Source organism: Falco cherrug, chromosome 6 (genome assembly GCF_023634085.1).
Source record: "Falco cherrug isolate bFalChe1 chromosome 6, bFalChe1.pri, whole genome shotgun sequence".
NCBI classification, from domain to species: domain Eukaryota; kingdom Metazoa; phylum Chordata; class Aves; order Falconiformes; family Falconidae; genus Falco; species Falco cherrug.
In genome coordinates, this window is record NC_073702.1 from 45041905 (window position 1) to 45066907 (window position 25003).

At 39.9% G+C, this 25003-nt stretch overlaps 1 protein-coding gene across 3 annotated transcripts in view; it reads left to right on the plus strand.

Moving 5' to 3' along the window:
• Positions 1–244: 244 nt before the first annotated feature.
• The window catches only part of TAB2 (TGF-beta activated kinase 1 (MAP3K7) binding protein 2), a 67438-nt gene continuing 42679 nt past the window's right edge, over positions 245–25003 (plus strand). Inside the window, exon 1 of one of the 3 annotated variants that reach the window (XM_055713673.1) lies at positions 245–699. The gene's annotated coding sequence lies outside the window, so the exon portion shown is untranslated. Of the gene's footprint in view, positions 700–2857; positions 2877–17000; positions 17023–25003 lie in introns of those variants that run through there. The other 2 variants (XM_055713674.1, XM_005446575.4) reach the window with 2 other exon arrangements.

The following is a 25003-nucleotide window of genomic DNA, read 5'->3' on the forward strand; positions in this document are numbered from 1 at the left end:
GGCGGCGGCCGTTACCCCACGCGCTCCGCTCGCTTGCGACGAGGGGCGGGGCAGCCGGATTCCCCCCCGTCCCCATCCCCGTAGCGGAGAAGGCGGCGGCCCTCGCTGCCCGCACGGCGCGCGGCGCAGCCCCCGCCACGCCCCACCCCGGGGGCGGGGGCGGTGCAGCCCGCGGCCCCCTCCCCCCCGGTGCCCATTGGCGCGCGCCGCATCCCGTTAGCACTCGGGGCCCGGTCTCGCGATGCTGGGCCGCCGCCGCCATATTGTGACACTATTTTGATTTGGAGCGCAGCGAGCGGGGGGAGGGGGGGCCGGGAGCGACGCGCAGCCGGAGCGGTTCCAGCTGAGGACGGGAGCGGCGCCGCAGGCACTCACCTACCTACCCACCCACCCACTCACTCACTCACCCACTCACCCACCCACCCCGGCCTTCCCGCTTCTCCCGCCCGCGGCGGCAGCACGGACGCCCCCCTTCCCTCCCTCCTCCTCCTCCTCCTCCTCCTCCTCCTCCTCCCCCCCCGGAGCGGAACGGCGGCGGCGGGAGGCTGCGGAGCGTGTCGGGTCGGCGGGGTCCCCCCTGCCGGGCGGAGGCGGCGGCGGCGCTGGTGGCGGCGGTAGTGGCGGCGGCTGCTGCCGTGGTGGGGGAGGCGGAGGACGAGGAGGAGGAGGCGGAGGAGGAGGAGAAGCAACGGCGACAGGGTAAGGCTGACCCCGCCGACGCGGGCCTGGTGGCAGCTCCCCGGGCTGGCTTCCTGGCGGGGCTGCACCCATCCCCGGGGGGCCGCGGGGAGAGGCGCGGGGGGCTGGCCCGGGCCGGCCCCCAGGCCCGAGAGGGGCAGGGGGCCCGAGGCGCTGCCGGAGCCGCTCTCCCGGCCCCGGGCTCTGCCGGGGCGAGGGCAGGGGAGGCCTGCGCGCGGGGAGGGAGCAGCCGCCGGCACCGCGCTCCTCCCGGCGCGGCGGGGTGGGGTGGCGGCGGGAGGCAGGGCAGGGGCGGGAAGCCGCCGCGCGGCGGGGCGTCCTGCGGGAGATGGAAACGTATTTTCCTTCGCGAGCCGCTGGGGCTCCCCCCGCGCGGGGAGGGGTCCGGCGGGCGGGGGGCGCGGGGCGGCGCCCGGGCCTGCCCGGCGGCGGGGGGCAGCGGAAGCGGGCGGCTAGCGGGCTGCCAGCGGCCGCGCCGAGCGGGGGGAGCGGGCGGCGGGGCTGGCCCGGCGCCCAGCAGGTGACAGGTGTGAGTGCGCTGGGCGAGACTCCGCCATTTGGGGATGAGTAACAGTGTCAGAGGTGCGAGGGTTTGGTGCCTGGTGTCTGCGGGGGCCGGCTGGGCTCCATTCCATATATAGTATATTTGGGACGTTAGTTTCCATTATTCAAGGCAGTTTAATTGTTGCGCTGAAATTCTTGAAATGGTTCTGATAAGAGGGATTTCGAAGAGAGGAGATGCATACGGTTTCCTTTTCTTCTCTGTTTCTGTTTTGTCCCTCTGAGAGACCGGAGAATGCTGTGCGGGGCTGTGTGGTACCTTGTCTCATTCATTAAATTGTATTAAAAGTCTGAATGCTCAGTCCTGTTGGATGTAGCAAGGCCTTCAGGGCAGGGACCTTGTGTTCTTTGTACTTTACCTGGTAGCTCAGCAGGGCCTGTTTTTTGCCCAAGACCAGTGGGTGTTTCTGTATTAATGATAGTAAGTGTGTACTTAAAGGAATTCCGAAGGAGTGCTTCTTAGCAAGGAGTGGGTTTCAGGTGTGGTGTTCTAGTCATCGTAAGTTTAGGTTATTTGATATAGACTGAACAAAGCTGTTTCTGAAGTTCAGGTGTAGAATGCTGAAAAAGGCATTGCATGTAATTTTCAGTACTCTGAGTTACATAGGTGTTTAGAGGGCATATGTTAAATACAGAGCCATTCTCTGAGACTGTTCAAAATGTTTTGTAACGTACTTCATACATACATACTTTATATCTACTTTAACCATCAAAATGGTACTGCACATGCACTACAGTATGGAAGGCTAGTGACTATAATGATAGCACTGTATTCACAATGGGACATGATCTGCTAAAATCAGGAATAATTTTCAGCTTAGCTAATGATCCACCAGATAACCAAGCATTTGCATTTCATATACATATTTCAATTACTTGTTCTTTATCTGTATTATTGCAATTGGGTTTTGTCAAATCAGAATTCTGATACCTGCTTTTGGCAAGAGGGAAGTTCCACTGACAAACTAAGAGACATGTCATCAGCTTCAGTAAGTTCTGCCCTTCAATTCAAATGAAAGTTTCAGTCGCTTGTGGCTGTTATCCCAATGTTAAACTTATGGATGCTCTTTGCTAGGTAGTGCCTTGGCTTGCACTGCACCAGAATGGACACTGAGCTGACTTTCAGTTTCTTTTAAAAAATCTGAGAAGACCTGGGTGTTTTTTCATGATGTTGCTTCACAGGGGAGCCTGCAAAGAAGAAGAGGGGAGAAAGGCTGTTGGAGGAGATTCACAGTTTGGGTTCTCCCAGTTTTGTTTCTTGAGAGATGTTTGATAAAGTATCATCCCTACCATTACATTGCAGGAGCAGTGCCATCTTCTTGCTCTGCTGTGCTACCCTTGCTTACGCCAGCTTTCAAAGACTGTGAAATGTAAACCATTTTCCTTCTCAGCATTAAGAGAAGTCAAAGGATTCTTCTCTCTTCCTTTAAATTTGCTGATACAAAAATAGAGTTCTTGAAAATGGGCACTCTTCTTGTGACAGTGTCCTGGTAGAAACTTCTCTTTTCCAGAAGTGGCAGAGTGGAAGAAGATAGTGGTTTTCCTCGTCATGGCATTGCTTTGAAGGCTGAGGTCCTGTGTGTTTTTGTAATGGTCCTTGGCGTTATAGGTAACTGGTATGCCTTTCAAGCCTTGTAGAATTAAATCTGTCATCTGTTGAAGAGATTATTCTTATATAAGGTGGGGGTTTTGGTGGTTTTTGTGTTTGGGTTTTGGGGTGTGGTTTTTTTTTTTCTTTTTGCTAGGGACCTTAGAGAGCTTTTGGCAGACTACTCTTTCTGAGGCTGTACTTCGAAACATAAAACTAGATTGGTCTTCATCTTACTGCAAGTGCGACCTGCTTATCATGATCTCCATGGTTGGAAACACTGGAAGAAATAAGTTGGTCAGATGTGTGACCTCAAGTTTATGAAATGACTGTAAATTTAGGACTGAGGAATCAGGCTGATCTTTTTCTGAACCGCTGCAAGCGGAATGCTGAACAATGTTGCTGTTGGTGCTTTTACAGGAAATAGAACAAAAATTCCAGTGATTCAGAACTGGATTTTTTTTAAAGCTATACTCAAAACTCAAATATTTAAATGATTGAATTGAAAGTTAACTTTTTTTCCCACTAATGTGTACAGTGATTCAAGTTGGGGCGGGTGGGTGGGTTGTCTTTAATTGCATAGCAGGTTATCTCAACTACAAAAAGTATATACTTTCAAACAGGAGAAATGCTGGTGGATGTTCTACAATGTCTTGAATGCTGCATAGCAAACTGATCTGGATTGGATTGCACATATTTAAATGCAACTGTGAGAGCAAGAAAGCTGTCAGATTCACAATTGGATAATATTTTTTTATATAAATTCTTATTTGTACTCAGAGGTTCCATATAGTAGTTGTTTTGGTTTCATCCTTTCTTGAGAATGCTTACCAAGAAATTGCTGACGTAATATTAATACTCTCCCTGACATAAGTTTTTGTAGACCTTTATCCTGATTATAGTAAAATTAGGAACTTACTTTTATTGAACTGATCAGCAATCTCAACTCTCATGCAAGAAAGTATTTCAAACAGTATACCAAGTTCTTTCTAGCTTTGTGTTAGGATGCCTTTAGATTTTGGTGTCCCTTAATTGGGTTCTAGTGAAACCAAGTGAAATAGCTCAACATAATTAAAGTAAAAAGATCTGTGTTCTTTGTATATCGTATCCTGATGTTCATGGAACATGTTCATTGCTGAATGAATGGCATCACTCAGGATATTATTGTTACCATAGGTATGGTTAAGATGTAGTTAAATAGTATTTTTAGCATGTGTTAGATATATTTTTTTTGGTGTCTTTATGTGTAACTTCTGATAATGTGCTAAATTACTGGACACAGAATTTTACAAAAAATATTTTGTTAAAAATATGCATTGTATTCTTAGACAAATGCTGTGGGTAATCAGGTTTTATTGCAATGTGGAAAATGTATAGCTCTTTCCTATTCTGAGCACAGATGAAGATCAAATTTCATTGTCTTTAATGATGAGTGCTTTAAAACTCATTCAGATCCTGGTTGTACTTTGAGCAGAATTTATTTTTTTCAATTATTTAAAAATCAGTGTTTCAAAATGGGTTTAGAACTTGTGCTCCCTTTAGTATCTAGAAAAGCATTAACTTAGGAAAGCACAGTGGTAGAAGACATCCCATAATTTCTGTAGGTTGCATATGTGAGTTTTTAAAAAAGATAAAAAGATGAACCCCAAACAACCAAAACTATTAGTTTTGTGTACGTATTGATTATGATATTTTTAGGCTTGCTAGAATTTACTGAAACCAGGTCAGAGCCACTATATGTGCTCACTGCTTTTTGATGATTTTCTAACTTACCTAAAACATGTTCCAGAATTAATCAAATCTGGTGCTGTGTACATGCTGGCTCCTTGGTCTGCTGGGGCTACCGGTGGAGAAGGCAGAGTTCCATCATTGAAGGCATGAATTTGAGTTTCTTTTTTTCTACAAAGCTACCAGTTTTCACAAAATTTGTAGAAGCCTTTTCTATCTTTGAGACTTTTACACCTCTTTTAAATGTGCTTGAAAATGGTTGGAGGATGTAAATACTTACTAAAAGGACACATAGAACATGTAAATGCAGTTTCTTTTGCAATTTAGGAGTTCAGAATCGACTGTTCTCATGTGAATAATATGTTGCGGTGCACCTATTTTATTTGGGTTTTTTGTAAAGAAATGGAGTTGCTGTTGGTTTTTATATATTTGTGTAGTATATAAACCATATTTAATTCGCCTTTCTAAAGACATAGATCTTGGGAAATTGTTTTCTTTAATCGTTTATCTCAAATTTTGAGCTCATTGGTTGATTTCAGAAAATTAGCCAAGGGGCAAGGTGTGAAAAATTTTATGTTTTAATAATATTTGAGAAGCTTTACAATTGATGGCTTCATTGAATAGTTTCATCTCTTGAGGGAAGAGTTTAGCATGAATTTAGCAGTTACCTGTGTTTAGCCTGCCAGTTGGCCAGCAGCTGTTTGTGGGTTAAGAACTAGATGTGAAGTGCAGTAATTTTATTTTTTTTCCACTTTTTTTTTTCTCCTTCAGTCAGTAGTTAGAGGACATGAGAGGTTAAAGTATATTGTGGCTAGTGCTTGGAAGAGAAGGGTAAGATAATAGGCATCTGGGATAGAGGTGGAATGTGACTTAATTGCAACACAGAGGGCATGGTTGAGACAGAATGCTAATCTATGGGAAATGGGGCTTTGTTAGTTCTGCTATTTATGGGACAGTGCCTTTAAGAGGAAGGTTAGCAGCAGCTGCCTGTTTTGGTTTACTGAACAAAACTCGTGTCTACAATAGGTTCTTAAGAAGATGAAGACTTGGGGCAGGCGGGAGGGAAGCAGGGTGTGAGATGGGTAAGGCAGCTGAGCAGACTGCTGGGCTGCTAAGATTATATCATAAGTGGCATGCTTTTGACTACAGTGATAGAAACTGTTGGGGTAAGGTGACTGTTAGATGTTGGGTGATATTGTTGCTTCCACACATACAGAGCCTCTTTTGCTGTGCTTGCGTTACGTGCTTGTATGGGTCTGATTCAACACTGTTGTCCTAACACCTAGACTGACACACAGAGCATGTAGCAGCATGGGGCAAGAATGTGCATGAGTAAGGGAGGAGTTACTTAAGCCGCCGAGGAAATACATGTTGTTCTCAAATATTATCTAAAGCATTATTATATTGTTACATTGTATATGGTTACAGTTTCTTTAGATAATGTGACTTAGACATTTTGTTTGGTGCGAATAGTATGATTCAGTCATGCCTCTGCAGGCTGTTGCATGCGGTGGTGTATTTAATGTACTCCCAGGTCTAATGGACTTGCCTGTGAAGATGAGCAATGGTAGTATCAAATTGTTTTAGTAAGCCTGAAATTAGTTGCTTTTTATTACAGACTAAAGATCTTATGGAGTTCATTGAATCTTGAAATAAGTATCTGGTATACCTCTATTTTGTAGATAACATTAGTAGAAATGGATAAGAAATCACTGGCAGATGTGAAACACTCTTAACAGCAAACTTTTAATTTTATTTGCTGCTGTGTGTCTTTACTGTTCAAGAAGATGCTTTGCTGTTACTGGGTATTTTCGTAGGTGACTTCTAGAAAGATTAGGGAGCCATTCTAGGAAAATTCTTAGAGGCTGTCAAAGCTACAGCTTTAGAATGCATTTTTCCAAGGAAACTGCGTTGTATGTGTATAAAAAATAATAATAATTTGTTGATCCAGCTGTTTACTCATATGTCCTCAGAATGTCTTACTTTTTTCAGCAGGGTAAACTAACTGGGAAAAAAAGTACAGTAAGTTTCAGAACCTAAGCACCCCATGAGACATTAGTACTTGTTACTGATCCGATGCCTCAGAAGCTGTGACTAATATGTACATCCAGATAAATCTGTTTTCCTGAAGCTGTTTTGGGGGGTGGGGGTGGAAATCAATTTCTACTTTATACTGGAGGTTAGAAATACAGAAAAGTCTTTTCCCATTAAGTCCTAAGCCTGACTTGGCCAGGTGGAAAAAATTATGAACTGTTTCACCTACATAGGGGGGGAAAAAAAGCAAACACTTAAAAAAAACCCCGAACTTGTAGTGTGGCATGTAATTGTATCCTTTGTCAATTCATGTTGTGTTTAAACCCCTAAAAAAAGTCTCCACCTCCTGTCTCCATGCTGTGCTACCATATCTCTTTTTAAACTACTCTCCCATCTTCTTACGGCACTCGTTTTTTTCAGCTTTTTTTTTCTTCTTAAAGATCTGTTCTGCACAGAATTTATCTCCTCCAACCACCTTTTTACTGACATCCTATCATATTTGTAGGTGAGCTAGGAAAGAGGAGACCTGTTCATTCATATATGATCTATACTTTACAATTGAAACATTAGTGCCCTCTTGTTTATACTTCTCGTTGGCATTCTTTTTTATTCTAATCTTTCTTCTTGGAAACTTTTCTTTTTAAGGAACTGGTTCAGTGCTTGTCATGTCGTTCTCATTCTGTTTTCTTTTCAGAGTATCAGTTGCTAAGTTTACCACTGCTCCATTTAGGCTGTCATGAAAGAATGAGAGAAAAGAAAGTGTGGGGAGTGCTATACTTGGATTTCTTTCAATTCATTCAACTGGTTCAGACTGCTACTTTCTAATTGTTGGAAAAACATTTGTTTTTTGAAAGGGAATGGTAGGTTATCTTACTTAGAGAGCCGCCTTTAGTCTAACAGGTGTAAGCCTGGTAACAGGGAATCACCAGGGGCTCAGCAAAAGTATGCTTAAAAAGGCCTTTTAGGTTGATACATCTAAAGCAGTATGTTTCACATCAGCTTATGAAGCTGCTTCAGTTAAAAAAGTTTTGGTGACTTGTTCCATTTTTTAAAAATATGATCTTTTCTTTGGTTAGTGGGGGTAAGATTTCTTGTGTGTGTGTGCATGTGTCTCAAATTGTGTAATTTAAACTGCCTTGCTGGAATAATTGCCAATCCCAGATTATTATATTTTTATTTATGCTTTGGTATTGGCTGGCGAGCTTCACTTGGATTAGGCCCTTTTGTGCAAGGCACTGTATAAATATTTATTAAATAAGTCAGTCCCGGAAGAGTTTGCAGCCCCATGAATAATAAAGTTTGTTTACCAAGATGCATATATTGGATTAGACCGAGACATTTAGCAAAATATTTGCGGTATCTTTCATATATTATGCCTGTTAGTTCTTCAGTCATTTTAAACTGTGCTGATTAAAAATTAATTATAACTGTCTATAATAGCTGTAATTCATTTAGCTGTTTTGACGTATGATTTTCAAGATTTGTCTCAACAATTCATAAAAGAATTATGAAATTACTTGAGCTGGGCCCTCACCAGCTTGTATTCATTGGTAGCTGCTTCAGGTAGAGGTAGGGTATCAAAGCTGGGAATTCTGTTGAAGACTGTGATAATGGGTCACATCTATGGTGCTTTCACTCAGGACTTCAGCCAGAATGAGAACATTTTTTTGTAAAATGACTTGAATAAAAGGAGAAATTTGACCACTGGCAAATTCTTAAGCCATATATCTTACTTTGTTGTGTATCCAAGTTAGGACTTGGCTTGAATGTATGTGTAAAAGGGGTTGCTAAAGAACTAGTTGCTGTTCCTTCACAAGAAGTGCATTTTGATCTTCCTTTCCCAGGCCTAAAGTGCAAGACTTCTTGGATTGGAATAGTCTTCCATGGTATCTGGTGAAGGAGAATAAAATAAACTGCAAGCAGCAGGAGAGAACTGTTATTTGGATTGTGGAAATCTCTGTTCTCTCCAGCCTCTTGTTTCTAGCAGGTGATGTGTTGAGAAGGAAGGTTCAGAGAAAATACCCATTATTTGTTTCTTTTTTTCCCCTACATGGGGCTGAAAACCCCTGTGGTTTCCAAACTGAAAGGAAAATATCTGTTCTCCCAGTAGTACTTTCATACGCATGCTGTGGAGGAAAAAAACCCAGTGTGACAATGTCTTATGTTCACTCTTCTGGTGATGTAGATCTTGTCAAAGCTGTGAATGGTACCAATGTGGCTTCATCATTTTGGATGCATGAAGTGTCATCCTTCCATAATGTAGCTGTATGCATGCAGAGATTGCTAGCTGCAGTAACGTGCGCAAAATAGTGATAATTTTCTGAAAGGCCTTCAAGCTTAAGTTGGGTGAGTAGTTTTGGTTTATTGATACAAAATATGCCTTTGCTGCCATGAAAGGAAAGCGTTGGCTCTTTTGTCAGTATTCCTATGTGACTTACTCTTGGAGTAATATAACAAAATGGCTTTGAGGTAGATTTAAAGCAAAAAACAGAAGAATGCAAGCATTTGTGAACATTGAGGGCCAGTGATAGTTTTCTGTGCCTGAACAGGGAAGATGTATTTCACCGACACAAGCAGTTGGTCTCTGGTACTTGTCTCATCTGTCTGTGAGCCAGGTTAGTCTATGTACTGGGGGTTAGGAAACTAATCAGATTGCAGCTTAACTGTCTTTAGTCTCGCTCTATGAGATCACTTTGCTGAGGAGCTGTTAGATCAGTTCAGTAGTTTCCTCTAAATTCACACTGAAGGGGGATGTTTTGCACTGCAGCTGACAGTGTATAGATTTGCCATCCTTTCCCCTTAGTTCACTGATGTGCTTTATAGTATGATCCCACAAATAGCTTTTTCTGTAAAATTGAGGTATGGCAAAGAAGTAGAAGGTAGAAGATACAAGAGTTTATTAAGCTTGTATTGTTGATGAAGAAAGTCTCTCATGAAACTGTAGACTTCAGAGCAGTGCTGCAGTAAACAAGCAGGAAGACCAGTTCAAGAATTCATCTCTTCCCCACGGTGACACTGCAGCTGTTTGTAGGGTCACCAACTGAATCACCAAAATGATGCAAGTTGAAAGCTATCACTTCAGAAAGTAGAACAGGTACTAGTTGAACTGACTTCGCTACAGAACCCATGTATGTGGATTCTGCCACTGTGTGAAATCTCTGCGAATGGCCTGCCTGGGTGAAAGATGGCAACAATAGTCTTTCTCCTGTTACCTGGAAATAATCAGAAAGTCTTAAATGCTTTCAACAGGTGTGTGTTAATTAGTGAGCTTTAAGTGATGGTGCCTGTAAGAACCCCAGCAGTTTTCTCTTTGTCAGTAAAAACAGCTAGGTTTTCCTAAGGTGTTTAGTCTTTAGATGTTGTAGTCCAGTTTTGTAATGGAATAGGAAATTCAGGTCCCATTGAAGCTGGTGAAAGTCTGGCTAATAGTTCAGCCTAACAGCAGTGAGGTATGTAAACTGTGGAAAAAGGGAAAGATGGCAAGAACCATTCAGAAAAGAGGTACAGCACTTGTTGACATTAAGAAAAGATAAGGTTAAAATGGGGTAGTAAAACAGATGTTTTGTAATGATACTCCTGTTTCACCTTGAGCTGGCCTAGATTTAGAGCCTTTTGTAATCTTTAACGGTTATGAGAGGCAAATGTTGAATCTATTAAATTGCAGTCTGCTGTTCAGCCATGTTAGTGAATGTAAAGCTTCCTTTAAGGACGAGTAAATTAGTGTGTAGCTGTTCTTTCTTTAAATTGCAGATTTTGAATGGCCTTTGGAACAACAGTAGTTGCCAGTCTGGCCTGCATATTCAGATTCTAGGCTGGCACATACTAACTTTTTCAAGCTGAAGCTTAATGTAGATGTCCACCTGTTTACAAAATACTGTAAAAAACACAAGTGTTTAAGCCTCATCTAGGTTCTGAAGTTTGACATTACTAATGTCTTGTTTCTTGGCTGTGTTTATTATATTGGGTTTACTTAATTTTTTTCTTGTAGATTTTAGTTGCAAGTAAATTCCCTGTGATGGAGTATCTTAAAGTCAAAGTACCACGTAATGGTGTTAGCAGAGTTGATGGAGCTACAGGCTTCCTTCCTGTTGAAACTGGCCAAAAGAACAGGCCAAACTGTAGCTTTTGTTTCTTCAGTGTAGAGCCAATGGCAACTCTCTGGAATGTTTTTTCCACTCCCCATCCGTGAGTGGGGAAATTCTTGCCAACGCAAATGAGATCTTGAGACCTGCAACTTGACATAATATAGTTCATACTGGAAAAAAAAGATACTTCAGCTAGAAAAACATCCAGAGTTATGCTAGCATAGGATCTTGTTAATTTGAAAACAGTTGTCTTCTGACTTGAAGTTTTTAGCAGTCTTGGAGCAAAATAGTATTTCAGCTTTGTCTGTGTGATTTCAGGCTGCTGCCTGTTTCTGATAAGGGCAAGTCATCACCTTACACTGTCATGTCAATGAATGTTGCAGAATGCCTATAGTGACTGCTCAGACTGTCAAAATTCACTGATTTCAAAAGCACTTTCTCATTTCATATTTTCCTATTGCAGTACAACTTCTCTGGCTCTTGTAGCTTTGTTTTCTGATGTACACGTATTGACTAGGACTTTTAAGTTGATTTAGGAGAAGCCTAGCAGTACAGCTTTGTTTGCTCTCTGAACTTAAGAATTTATTGTCACTGCTTTGTCATCCTTTCTGAACCTATTGTAAGAATGAAACTAGATGTAGTTGGCAGGAATAATACTTTGCTATTCATTTATGGGGAAAAAAAAAGTGCTTTTATCACAAAATTGAAGTACAAGAGTTTTTTCATAACTTTGTTCTTGCCAGCTCCTGTGAAAAGTCCATATCTGCATTTTTAAATTATGCCTGCCTGTATCCCATGGCTTAGTATTTTTGTGGGACAAGCATTAGAAAATTGGAATGGGTGAAAAACTGAATCCTTCTGAAGTTTGAATCTAAGTCTAATAGTTACGAATCCTTTGCTACTTTATCTACATTACACTGTTCATCTTATCTTTCAAAAGTCGGTCTACTTCTATTAACAGGCCTCTTATCTTTGTTGCAAATGCAAGAAATGTATTAGTACATGTAAGTTTGGAAGAGCCATCCAGACTAGCAGAGTTAATTTTCCTCCATGGAGTTGTTTAGTATGTGTTTTTATAAAACAGGATCTCAGCCCTCTCTTTAGTTTCCTGAAAATACCTGATATCTGGCTATAATTGCGGTTAGAAGATAAACACTGAAGCACAATGATTCTTCTTAGTTTTATGTATTTTTTTTAATATATTTTCAGTGTGTAACTCCAGCTTTAAAAAGAAAGATAAAACACAGCTAATTTCTTAGTTAAAGGCTATAATGTAATATACTATCCAGAAAATACAGGGAAAGGTCAGAATCTGGTGGGAAGATTGTGTTTAATAAAGGGAGTGGGAAATTATCTCATTTTTTAGAATGATTGGCAAGTTAATAACAAAATTGGTTGGTTTAGTAATTAGTTAATGTTTAACATTTTTTACTTTTGGCATGTGTTAATATGTCCAAAATATTGGTGGTTTTATAATTAAAAAGGTTTGTTAGATTTCATAGCTAATACATGTGTGTCAGTTTCAGAGAGAACCCTTTTATATTTTTGCTGCTAGGTGGTAGTGTAATCTTGATTCCTCGCTTTTTAAACAATGGTTTATTTCTGCACTTTCCCTCTGTCCATAGTTTTCAAAAAAGGACTTTGAAATAGGGGTAAGACAGGGACAGAATCTTAGTTGCAAATGTTTGGGTTTTTTTAATGTGGATTTTGGTCTTCTGTAAACCTTGCTGCTGTTGTGGCAGTCTCTTTTATTCCCAAGGAGGACCTTACGAGGTGAGAAGCTTCACTTGCCTTGCACTGAGGCATCTTTTCTGTTGTTTCTCAACTTGCCTCTATTACTTTCCTCATCTGCCTTTTTCAGAGCAGGTTATTTTTAATTTTTTCCTTTGGAGTATCTAGTTGTCTTGTTAGCCTGTATCTGGTGTCAGGACCTTCATAAGGAGATACTGTTTAAGCTAGAAAAAGTGGAAGATAATTTGTAAAAGGGTTAGTGGCCAGCTTTTAAAGGTTGTAACTGTAGGAAATGATACATATTGAGAAGCCTTAAATAAATACTGGAGGCATTTCAGCTCTTCCCAGCTTTCCTTTCCCCTTCCCTTGTTAATCTCCTCTCCCTGAATCCTGTGTGGAGTAAAGTGCAGAAAAAAGGGTCAGTGGTGTTAGTCCTTTACACAGCAGGAAGTGCAGTGATCGCATCTTTCCGTTACAGAAGGCTGGAGAACAAGTAGCATTATTCTTTTCTTTGAAAAAAATTCATAATGAAACGTTGGAAACCTAGGGGAAAACAGCTAGTTTTAAAATGTTGAATTGTTAGTTCCTAGGTAGGAAATCTGTATTTTAATCTAGAAGAAGGCAAGTATGGAAAAATAACTGGGAGCTAGAGGAACAGCTGTTCAGACATCTGTTTGTTACTTTTCCCTCCTGGTGTATGAAATATGCTCCTTGAAGAAAAGCAACAGGAAGAATAACTTGTATTGGCACCACCATGAGTATTTCTATTTGACTTTTGCCTATCGGTGCCTTTTACCTCATCTTGATGTAGGGGTTTTTTTCCAGGTTGATGGATTTTTGTTTGTTTTCCCTATTACTGTGAAGTTGGCAGAAAATAAGTGGAAACTAGATATTTCCTCCCAAATGTTGCAGTGGTGGTCTTAGTTTTGTCCTTATTTATGTTAGTTTGGGAACTAACAGAGAAGGAAGAGAAAACAAGTCCTAGTTTCCATGACCACGCTTCTGCCTGCCTTTCCCTCTTTTCCCTATTCTGTCAGAGAGCTCCTCTGTTAATGTAGGACCCTCTGCCAGTGTAGTTTTGTAGGGGAAGGTAACTGCGTTTAGTTACGAAGTTAAACTCGGGCCTAAAACTGTTGGCAGCCCCGCTGTCCGCCTCTTCCTCATATGGGTACCCTTCATAGCCAAGGGCCTCACTGCCCCTTCTGGAGAGGAGGATCGGTTCAAAAGAGGAGTTCTGTGGCCATTCTTTATGGTAATGTGTTAAATAGCTGAAGGTCTTTCTTCCATACCTCTTAGTGGTGTCCTACCGATCTTTTTGAAGCTCTCCACCTGCTATCGCTTCAGGTGCTGTCTTTCAGCACAGTTGTTTTCAGTCAGCTGCTAACAACTCAGGGAAGTGGTTTGCTGTATTAACCCTTTTTGTGTTGCTTCTGTAGAACTTGTATGTCTCTTCCTTCCTCTTCCCTACAGGCCCACATTGTTGTTTGTTTGTAACAGCTGCAGAGACAGCCTTGTGCGGTTGGGCTAGGTGTTTAACTTCCTAAATGTTTATTCTAGTGCTAAAGCAATGTAAAATCAGAAGAGACTCTTAGTGTTGAGTACAATCTTGGTTTTTTTCCCCTCCTCCAAGATTGCCCTCAGGAAAAATTAAGGGTGTGATTTGTAAATCAGTGTAAGTTGGCTGTGCTCCTTTCCCTGTGTTCACACTGGCATTCATCTGACTCAAAGCAAAACTAGCAGAAAATTAACACTATCCCCCCCCCGCCCCCAGTTTTGCTCCATGAACTGGCTTGCTGCAGGATCAGATGAGTGCCAGCATTGGCTTAAATCGCAGGAGTGAGAGGGGAATGCGTGCCTGGGAGCAGGAGGAATGACAGTAGCAGTATTGAATTGTTTTGGAACTGCATTTTAAGGAGTGGCTGAAATACCCAGCCTTACTGTCATTGAAACGTTATGAGTAAATGATACATTAGTAAACAAGTCAAGTCCCTAAGTTGAAAAAGGAATTTTTTTTTTTGCCAGGGTCTTGCTTTCAGTAGATGTTTACCCAAAAGCTGGATTTACCAGTGAAGCCTTTCCTGTTGATTAAAGAAATTGTTTGAGTTTTGTAAAGAGGGGGAGAATAAGAAGGAAAATATTCAACCAGCCCAGAAGTGTGCATGTGTGATGCAATCCTTCGTGCTCTTTGACTGTGATACTACAAGGAGACTTGACTCCTTGAGTGATAGCTTGTGGGTTGCTAGGAAATCTAAATCTGAAAGTTCATGAAACAAGCTGAGATAGTTCTCAAGGTGAGTCACCCAGGGTAAATCAGAAGGGAGTAAAAGTCGCCTTGTAGTTGCTCTGTTTATGATTAGGGAACAGGAGGCAAGTTGGAGCTCATGATACTTAGCTGCTTAGATATCTGACTGTGTGCCTGCTGCTCCAGTTTCTTCAGACCTTTCATTCTGCTTGCATCTATTTCTGGGATGCGAAAATGGGATGTTGGACTTTATCAATACCTAAATATCTGATAGTGGTCGCACATTTTACTAATTGGTAGTTATAGGTGATACTTCATATTTATTGCAAAAGGCAGAAGTGTTTTGCAAGTCCTCAGTGTACTTTCAAGGAGTGGGTGGATTTTTTTTCTTTGCTCATTAGCTTCCTTCCTCCTACCCATCTCTCAGCTGATCAAATTTCTGCGGAATGGGAGTTAACCATAAGAGACTTCACTATTTTGGAGGCTGAGGACAAGGTATAACTAACTGGTTGTGCCTGTGGAGAGCAAGAGGTTTGGGGTTGATATTGCCTTGAGGCTTGTCCTGATAGGCCAGTTCCAAATATAATTGGAAAAACTGTTTAAATGTGGCAAAATGAAAAAAGGAGGGTTTAATTTTGATTATAAGCCTAGCTTATATTATATTATCAAATATAGTAAGGAAAGTTCAAGCATTTTTTCTTTAATAATTATAGCTGTTTTCTCAGGAAAGTGTGGCTAAAATGAAGTACAGCAATATACAAAGCTGAAAATGTTCTATTTAATCTTTGTACATATCTTTTAATAATACATTTGGTTATTACACTGTATCTTTAAGCCTGTTGTTCTCAAAAAATGACCTCTTTGAATAAGCTCTTGCATAGGAATTACCCCCAAAACCTTAAAATAACAAAAAAATGTTTGCCCCCATTAGAACAAATTTGCTTTTACTTCATTTAAGTAAGAGAAACCTATGGCTGATTGTTTAGCCAGTCATTTTCTACCTTAGGAAAACCTTTAATTTTCAAAAAGAAATAATTTTGTGTGCTTTTCAGATTGATAAAGGTTTAGACCGTGACACGTAGAATAATTTTGCATGGTGTATTTTGACATGGGAAACATTTTAATATACTGGCAATGTTTATATTTAGGATTGAAGTAGTATGAGTGTTTCCAAGTGGTAGTGTCTGTAATGAAACATTTTAACTAAAGCTCTTGAGCAGAAAGAAATATGCTGTATGTGAAAGATACAAAGAAGGCAGAGACTTTATTTGAAAAGTTAGAGAACCTAATTTTATGCTTGGATATTCTTGAACAAACTAGTTTTTGATTAGGCTTAAATGATTTATTGAATCTCTTATGTTTGGATTCAGATCTCATTACAGTCCTGATTCAAGTTTCTTCCTTCACTCTTTAAATGAGGGAAAGGAATCGGTAGTTTTGCATCACCAGTTTGTTGTTGTGTTGTTTTTTTTTTAAGCCGCCTTATGAAACATCCGATGATAGACGTTCCTAAGGGAAAAGTTTGGTTTTTTAATTTCTTCCCTCTTATTCTGGCAGTTAAGGATGTTTGAAGTATCTTTGCTCTGTTAAGGGACCATGGTTATAGTTTTCAGGTTATTTGCAATATAACTACTTAAATATCTTGGTAACATAATTAAATTATTTGGTTATTCCATATGCATTGTTTACTTTTAGCTTTAACCTCATGCATGGACAACATACATTTGCTTTTATCAGCATTTGAGCAAATAGCAAGTCAGGGACATCAGACTGGGGGGAGCAGCGAGGTCTTCTCTGATAATCTCTTCTGAGACTTTTACTCCTCTTAGTTAAGATCATGTTTGTTTACATGCGGTTTTTTTTCTTTCCTTGACAAAAAAAGGGGGACTAATTCTTAGTGTTATTTTCCCTACATATTAAAGCCATCATCCAAATTCTTGTAGGTAGCAGCTGAGGCAGTTTTCTTTTTCCAGCTCAGTCACGTCTTGGACTGAGAAAATGAAACTTAAAATGTCAAAGACTGCTAGAATTGGTGGGGAAGAATCTGAGCTTTGAATCTTAAAACCATGCTGGTATCTTATGCTTTGAAGTAGATAAGAGTTTTAGCAGAGGAGCTATAAAATTATCTTTCGAGGGCAGATGCAGTTTCCAAGAAAACTAGATCAGCACATGGTCATAGGCATATGGACTTCTGTACTGGGGACCTTGTAGTTGTAAACAGTACTTGACAGGATTTATATCAATAACACATAAGTTAAGGGACTGCTGTAGAGGGTAGTCAAAGACTGTTTCTAGTAGACATTAACAACTTACCTTTCCTCCTCCAAAAGTCTGCAGTTTAAACTGAGTGTCTGGTATGTGAGGTTTTTTCTCACTGGTGGTTTTCTCTGGACTTTCTCCTCTGTTCTTCATTTTCCTTGATGTCCTGCAAGGGAATCTGTACTGTGCTCCTTCTATAACCTTTTTCTCTAGCCTATAGTGACAGACGTGTTTCAAACTATATCTGTAGCTGGTTTTGTCTTGCTGATTGTAGCAAGTTGAATTTCTATTATGATTGGAAAGTGAAATTTCTTGCTCTAGTTGCTCTTTAACAGATGAGGGAGTGGAGAAAAAGGAACATAGGGTAATTGAAGTGTTGGTTTCTGAACAATTTGTTTGGTGATTTCTGAACCTATTTTTTGTTTACTGGTAGGATGTGCATGAAGAGATGACAGGAACAAGTAGCAAGAGAAACACTGTGCCAACTCTGGTGGTTTTTCAATGAGCTGAATGATAGTGTTTTTTGAGCCCCAGCTCCTGAAGTCAGAATTTGAATGTTCCTAAAACACAAGCTTCTGTCCTTCAAGGCTGGAGAACATAGTCTGCACATATAAAATTCAAGGTTAAAAAATTTAGGGGAGAATCTTTTTAAAAACAAAACAAAAATCTAATAAAAACCCACACACAAGAACCCAACACTTTCTAGGTTAATTTTGAATGCTTCTGCTTGTTAGGGTTTTGGGGTTTGGTTTGGGTTTTTTTAGTCTTTGGAATGAATGAACTCCAGGTGACGTGGAAATAAAAGGGGGAAGCAGGAAAGAAATGAGGGCAGGGCTGCAAGGGTGAAACTTCCTTCTCTTCCCAGTCCTTCAGTGAGATGAAATTGTCAATGTGTAGAAAAGACATTACCTCAGAATGTGAAAGTGAGAGTGTGCTGAGTTTATAACTGCTTTCAGGGTCCTAACCTTCTAGGCTGGTTTTACTCTTTTGCCTTCCATGCTGTCGGGCAGAGACCCTGTGGAGCCTTCCCATGTACCTCAGAATTCTCCAAAGCTTAGCCTCTAATGCTTAATCTGCTCCATTAAAGGGTATAACTGCTTCTTGCTTGGAATGAAAAAAAGTGAAAGAGAAAAAGAAATTATATTGATAAGAATTTCTTCCTTTCTTTCTTGCCTGAAGCCTTTCAGAAAAGCAAAGCTCACTTTTATGTGGTTGTGGCAATCTCTCTTTTCTTGACTGTTTCTTACTTTTAAAACTGAAGTCACAAACATTTCTAGTCAGCTTCATGCTGATTACCATAATTGATGCAAAATTAAGTTTGTTGTAAAGCTACAGTTGTAAAACTGTCTAATTGAAAATTTGGTATTCTAAAGCGTTTTTACAACTGAGTGGTAAAATCTGAGAAGTGTCACCATTGCTTATATGCTGCCAAGCTTGAAACTTATTTTTGTGAATTAACAGATACTGTAGAGCTCAGTTAGTTGATACGCTTTGTTCTAGCTTCATGATGTGGACAACAGTTTCTGTGTTGGTGCAGGACTGTTCTGTGGATGTGTTTGTGGGATATCTTGGGCTGACTTGAGTTTAGTCTCTTTGCCTTAGTTCATTTGCAGCTTCAGGGGACTTAATTCACTTTTTAAGGAGATTAGTGGAAAGAAAGTAATCTCTGAGCACCAATTCATCTATTACAAGACTGATGGGTACTAGTCCAATTGCTAACAAAGGAGTAGTTTGTCTTAACTATTTGGAGATTCACTGAAAGCTTGGAATCAAATATATATGATCTGTACTTCATATTAATTCAGTCTTTCAGTCTGTTTTAATCACAAAATCATGCAAGACCAAGAATTATAGAAGGTGCCTGAAGTCAGCTAAATGTTTATTTTTAACGGCTCAAGAGTCTTTAGATGTGTACGTGAAAGTGGTAAGCTTGAGAAACCAACTTTTTACAGTTTCTGTAAGCAATATTGGTATGGTTGGATATTTGTTGATGATAGCAGTAACAGTGGTCACTTTATTTATAACTAGTAACATGCTATTTGGCTGTTAGCTCTGGAGTTCAGCAGTCGTTCTGCTTGTTCTATAATTGGAAGTAGTAAGTGCCAATCTAACTACCCCTCACATTAACAAGGGAGATGCATCCCCAGTCTGTACTCTTGCCCTACACGTAGGCTTTTATTGGTACTTCTTGAGTCCCTCTTCTCACCATCTCAATATGCTAGAGACCCGTTCCGGCTCCCCCTCACCCACCAAGAACTAACTCCAGCTGCGCTGGCAGCTGGAATTGCCTCCGAGGTGCCCGAGGGAGGTGGAGGCGGGCGGGACCTGCTCCGGCAGGTGGCAGCAGCAGCCTGTTCTGCTGAGCTGGGGGGAGGCGTGAGGGGACAGAAAAATGAGGACAGGTGTATGATAAACAGATGAAGACAGTTCACTTAAGAGAACTTGCTAGCTTTTAATAAACGATGTCCTGTTAAAAGGATTTATCTTGGCACTTTGTCCGCAAAAGTTGTGATGCAGAACACTTGAGGACACCTGCCAAAAGAGCTCTGCAGTAGTATTTAGAAAGGAACCTCTGTGAGTGACAGCCAGCTGCTGTTGTTTGCTCAGCTACCTGTTGTAGGATATTCTGAGAAGGTTGATTCATTTAGGTGCATCTGTGTTACAATAACGATATGGTAAGACTTACATAAGAGGAAACGTGTTTTTAAATAATGTGTTTGGGGGGTTGTGCATAAATAGGTGATACTTGGTTTGGGTGATGTATTTGGGCATGTCAAAATTCATGACTTTTACCTGACTTGCCCAGCTGTGATAAGGTGCTGGATCAAGTACCTAAATGTTAATGGGCTCCCACAAACTACAGTTTAGTTTAACTGTGAGTTTATAAGAATTTGTACCATGACAGAGTATAGTGCTGTGAAACTTGACCCCTAAAGAAGTGTGTTCAGATCAGATGAGAAACCAGCCTACTGTCTCAGGGCTTCAGTGCGGTGCTTCCTTTACAGTACAGACTACTGCGGACTTACACTACTGGACGATCACTAATTTGAGAACATGTGGTCTAGGTTTGACAAATACACTGCTTATCATTATTTTATGCCTTTTAATTGTTGAAGAAGTGCACACTTCTGGCAATTATCTGAATAGATTTGGAATTGTATGTCCTTAAGTTCTGGGAGGATAAGTATCTGTGGTGAGATAAGTTGTATTCAGGATAGAGGGTAACTGTCTTAACCTGAATTAAGCCTGTGTCAGTGTTTCACAGTAAACTCATTTTTGCTTGAGGTTTAAAAAAAAAAAGTCCTGAGCCAACAGACTTTCCATGTATTATTGATAATGGTTTGTTCTATTGTAATATGTTGAAAGTTTAGTAAAAGATCAAAATACTAAACAAGATCTGTTGCTCGTGATCCATCTGAGAAGTGCCCTCTGCCCAGTGATGGCTGGAAACTGTATAGTGTATTATTGGCATTAATATTGATTCAGAATAATTTTGATAAGACTCATTCTTTAATTACAGTATTCTTTCCTTGAAGTTATAAACTACTTTGAATTAAATCTGATTATATACATCTAAAATTAACAGGTGAAGAGATGCAATTATTCCCTTATCTGAGTTGATAGCATTACAATGTCTCAGGAATGATTCACAGAAAGAAACTACAAAATTGGACTTAGCTTTTTGATATATTTTCAATTTAAACATCTGAAAAGACAAATCTGATTTATTAATTTTTCTGATACATGTATGGAAACTTGCCCGACGCGTGTGTGTGCATAAGTTATGAGCTTAAATATTAGGCATTTCCCAAATCAGGGATGTTTTTCTTTTATTTAAAAGCACATACTTGCTTTTGGGTATTAACTGCAATCCTTTCAAAATCTGTGCTATAACCAGAAGGAGGAAGGAGATTATGTGCCAGGGATGCTGCTTTTGAACGTGATTGACACAGGTGTGTGCTCCCTGTGTCTTGCATGCCACGCTAATATGATATAAGCCAGCTTCTGTCTGGAAGCCGTATCCACGTAGTGATGAACTTGAGCAGTTTGTATGCCAATTGCTCTTGTCCCCATGTGTAGGGTACATTTATATCAACGGAGCACAACCAGCAAGGTTTGTACCTTTTCATGGCCTTGTAGGCATGTTTATCTGATAGTTCCTTTGTACTGAAAAACTTCAGGAGTAAAGCAGATCACTAACAGACTTTTCCTATTGTTGATGAAGCTTACAATCTTACCAAGGAGGTAGGGTGTAGCCCTTAAACAAACAGGGTAGCTATTTTGGCAAGATGAGTTGTAATTTTTTAGTCTTGTTATTTTATCATAGCAAAGAAAATGCGCTTTCTTATAAAGTGCTGTAAACAGATACTACTGTCCTAGCTTACAGTTTATTTCCCCCTCCTTTTCCATTGCCCAGGATTTAAGAGAACAAACGCAGTAGCATCTTGCCCGTTTGCGTGAAGGGCAGAGATCCAATACCAGGTTTTGTGTGTGAACTAGTGGAAGAAACAGCAAATGATAGAATACACTTGTTCCAGGAAATGATGATGGGGGAGGGAAGTGGTGCAGTTTTCAACTTCTGTTTTAGAAATTCGTATAGAAAAGACTATTTTTTTTATAGCCCTTGCATAGTATTTCTTGAAAAGTGGGTGGAAGCCTCCTGCACATTTTTTCTACACATTTGTGAGGTAATATTCTTCTCTTTTATTCTGCACTGTTTGGTTAATGCACTTAATCAGGGAATGCCAAATGTTTAAAGACCAAGGGTGTAGTTTCATGAGCATTTCTTTCCCTGTCAGCACTGGCATGAGCTGCCCTGACCTTAGCTTCTTGTTCCTGCCTTGCCCCTCAGTTGCACTAGTATAACTAGTTAATGTTCCAGGTGGCTATGCAGCAAAGCAGATTGTGGAATTTACCATCAGAAAAATATTATTTTTAACCTGGATCGATTCCCTGACCGGCCTCACTGCTCAGCTGCACAAACAGTTGTACCAGCACAGCTGAAGGATGAGGACTGCTTAAGCTGGTACTGCAGTGGAAAAAGTGTTGTGAAACTATGGCCCATGGCTTAAACTGTATTCTAGGTGTTTTGCTGGTACAATTATACTATGCTCGCAAAATGTTCCTCACACATGCGGCTTTCATCAGTGCAGTTTATTTTGATTGTGGAATGGAGAAAAGGATAATTTTGGGTTTTGCTCTGATACCTCTGTGTTGTCAAAATATGTAATGTATATGACATATGCCTGTTTAACTCTGTATAAAAATCATTATTCTTTACATTAAACTGTTTTGAGCTACTATGTGTCGTTAGAGAATGGAAGAACTATAAAGTCAAGGCATCCTCTGTTTATTTGTGCTGTATACTTGGAATACATGTCATGTTGAGATAGCTGCTTCCATCTTTAACCAGACTGCTATTAATCTTTCATCATCTGCAGGAATATCAATCTTTACTTTTGAAGGTGAGGGCAACAGGAAATTTTACAAGAAATTAAATTCACAATTCTTGAGTAGATACAATAAGAAGTTAAAAGCTCTGAAGCAGAGGTTTGAGATTTCAGGAAATAATACGGGATTTTTTAAGAATTCAGATTTTTTGTCACTACACTCTTAGAAAGGTGGTTATTTAGCTATGTGTCCACTTGGGAAAGGAAGCATCAAAATGCTTTTATTCTTTATCCAGAAACTCTTACTTGTCAAATTTCCTGCACCCAGGCAACTCTATTATTTAATTTCTTTTCTGATCTGGTTCTTCTATTGTTTTAGGTGTCAGTTTACTTTGGTTCTCAGTCTCATGCTATAGATGGCGGGGGCAAAGGCAGATATTCTCCCTTAGTTGGAATAGTTAAAGAATTTGAATTTTTTATGCTTCGCTTTTACGATTTGAATTCTGCATATTGCTACATATGACATACAGTGAAGAATAATTTAAAATTGTTACTTTTCTTTGTATTTGGGCACTATTCAGCTAAGGTGGGCTTCTTTCAATCAGATTTGACTAGTAATGTATTTATAGGATTTTTAAAAACTGCTACTACTGTATTACCCATTTTTTTACTCTCTTTAAGTTGATAGCCACATGTGAGTTTAAATATCTGTAAAAGTTACATTGATTTCATTTGGTAATTGGTGTGCCTTCTGTCCAATCTTCAGCTTCCAAATACCAGTCTGGAATGGGCTTTGTAATACAGGGACAATGATAAATCTTAGGTTGAAACAAACTAGTATTCTAAATGGTTCATCAAATGTTACTTATAATCATGTAATGTTAATGCCAGACACAAATCGATACTACAAATAGAATGAGAAATGTAAAGTTGTTACAGTAGAAATTTGTGCTTTGCATATTCCTTTAAGAGTTCACTATCCCTATGGCAACAACTGGAAGGAGCTTTTTCTAATTATGCAAAGTTTAAGATTTCATTAAAATGTGGAAGGGGGGAGAGTGGGGAAGCAGCTTCTGAACTTCTGTGTTTTGTGGCTTGGAAAGTAAACACAAATCTGTTCTGTGTAGGCTTTTTTTGCTGACTCCTTGTAGCTTTCCTAAGCACTGAAGAAAAAATTTAATATATGGTAAAATTACTGATCTGCACAAGAGTGAAATTGCTAAGATCTCTGATACTTGAGAAAAATATGCAATAGTTCAGAAGTTAAAAAGAAAATGCATGCAGAATGTCTTCTGAAGTTGGAAAAAGGCATATAGGCAGCTTCTTTCACTGTAATAGTAGTTTCCCTTGCTCTTGAATGTGTAAGAAATGTATCTCTGCTTCCAATGTTGTTTGTAAGGGAGTTTTCTTCATAGAATGTTAAGTTATGAGGCAAACTGTCTTTTGTCTCTTTTGTAATGTAAATTGAGATACAAGGAATATTTTTTTATAAAGGCAAGTTACATTTATTGCTGTAGGAGTCAAGTAACATTGTTAGATAAGTTTTTACTATGGAACATTTATAGTGGGTAGGGTATATTTTAATTTACTATTATAATTATTAATTTTACTACTAACAGAGACCTAGGAGCATTTCATAATTATTTATTTTGAATTCCTATAACTGAAATGACAGTGTTCATGGTAGATTTTGTTGTTCTAGAGTATGTTGGGTTGTTTGTTCCTGAAACGTATGGGCCCAGAGCTTGCCTCTCAGGTTGGTGGTACTGGTATTGGCATTTAGTTTTACTTTGGCTGTGGAGCAATCAATCCTGTTAGGACTTGCTGATGTAAAAAGAGATTGAGTTTACTGTAACTGAAACAATGAAGCAAGTGTGAATATTTCAGAATATGTTGTAACATTGTGAAATTGAATGGCTGTAGGTGTATTAGTTTTAAATTATTTGTGATAACCTGGGTTGCATTATGACAAATTCAGTAGAATCTGTGGAAGACTTGCTTTGTGTTTTACTTGCTTCCTTGGATGCTGTCTGTGGCCAGTGTCACTAAGCCTGTCTTTTAGGGACTAAAATTAGTCACGTGTATTAAACCTATATAGCTCTCATTGATGTAAGAGGGCACAGTATGGTCAAAATTCATACTGCAATGTCTTGAACGTTTGTGCAGATGTGATTTAGTTACTGTTACACACCAGTCGCCCAAGCTGCTGTATCCCCTGTGGCTCCCAACGAAATGGTTAAGATGTCTTGATCAGTGTCATTAGTACTATTATGTAATGTTAGGGGGCAGGAGGCCACCTCAGCTCCAGACTGGGCCAGGTTTCAGGGGTGCCTGGAATTTTATGCTGTTTGATTCCCTCAGGGGTCCAATCACTAGAACTGGCCCTTCTCTAAAACGTCTGTAACGGTACCCTGACAGTGTCAAAATAAGGATGTGACATTCCAATGGCAGATAACTGAGTTCTTAAAGCTACATTCAAGCTGTGAAAAGTAAGGTAGAAAGACATTTTAAGCTGAAAGGAGGTGTTGTCTTTCATTATTACTTCATAGGCTGTTGTCTTTGCTTTTGTTCTGAGGACTTCTTGTGTAATGACCAAAAGTGATTGCATGCCTGTCTGTTTCAACTAATCAGTAGGCGTTCTGGAAGATCTGTAGGATAAGAGGAAGTCACAGCTTTTCAAAATATT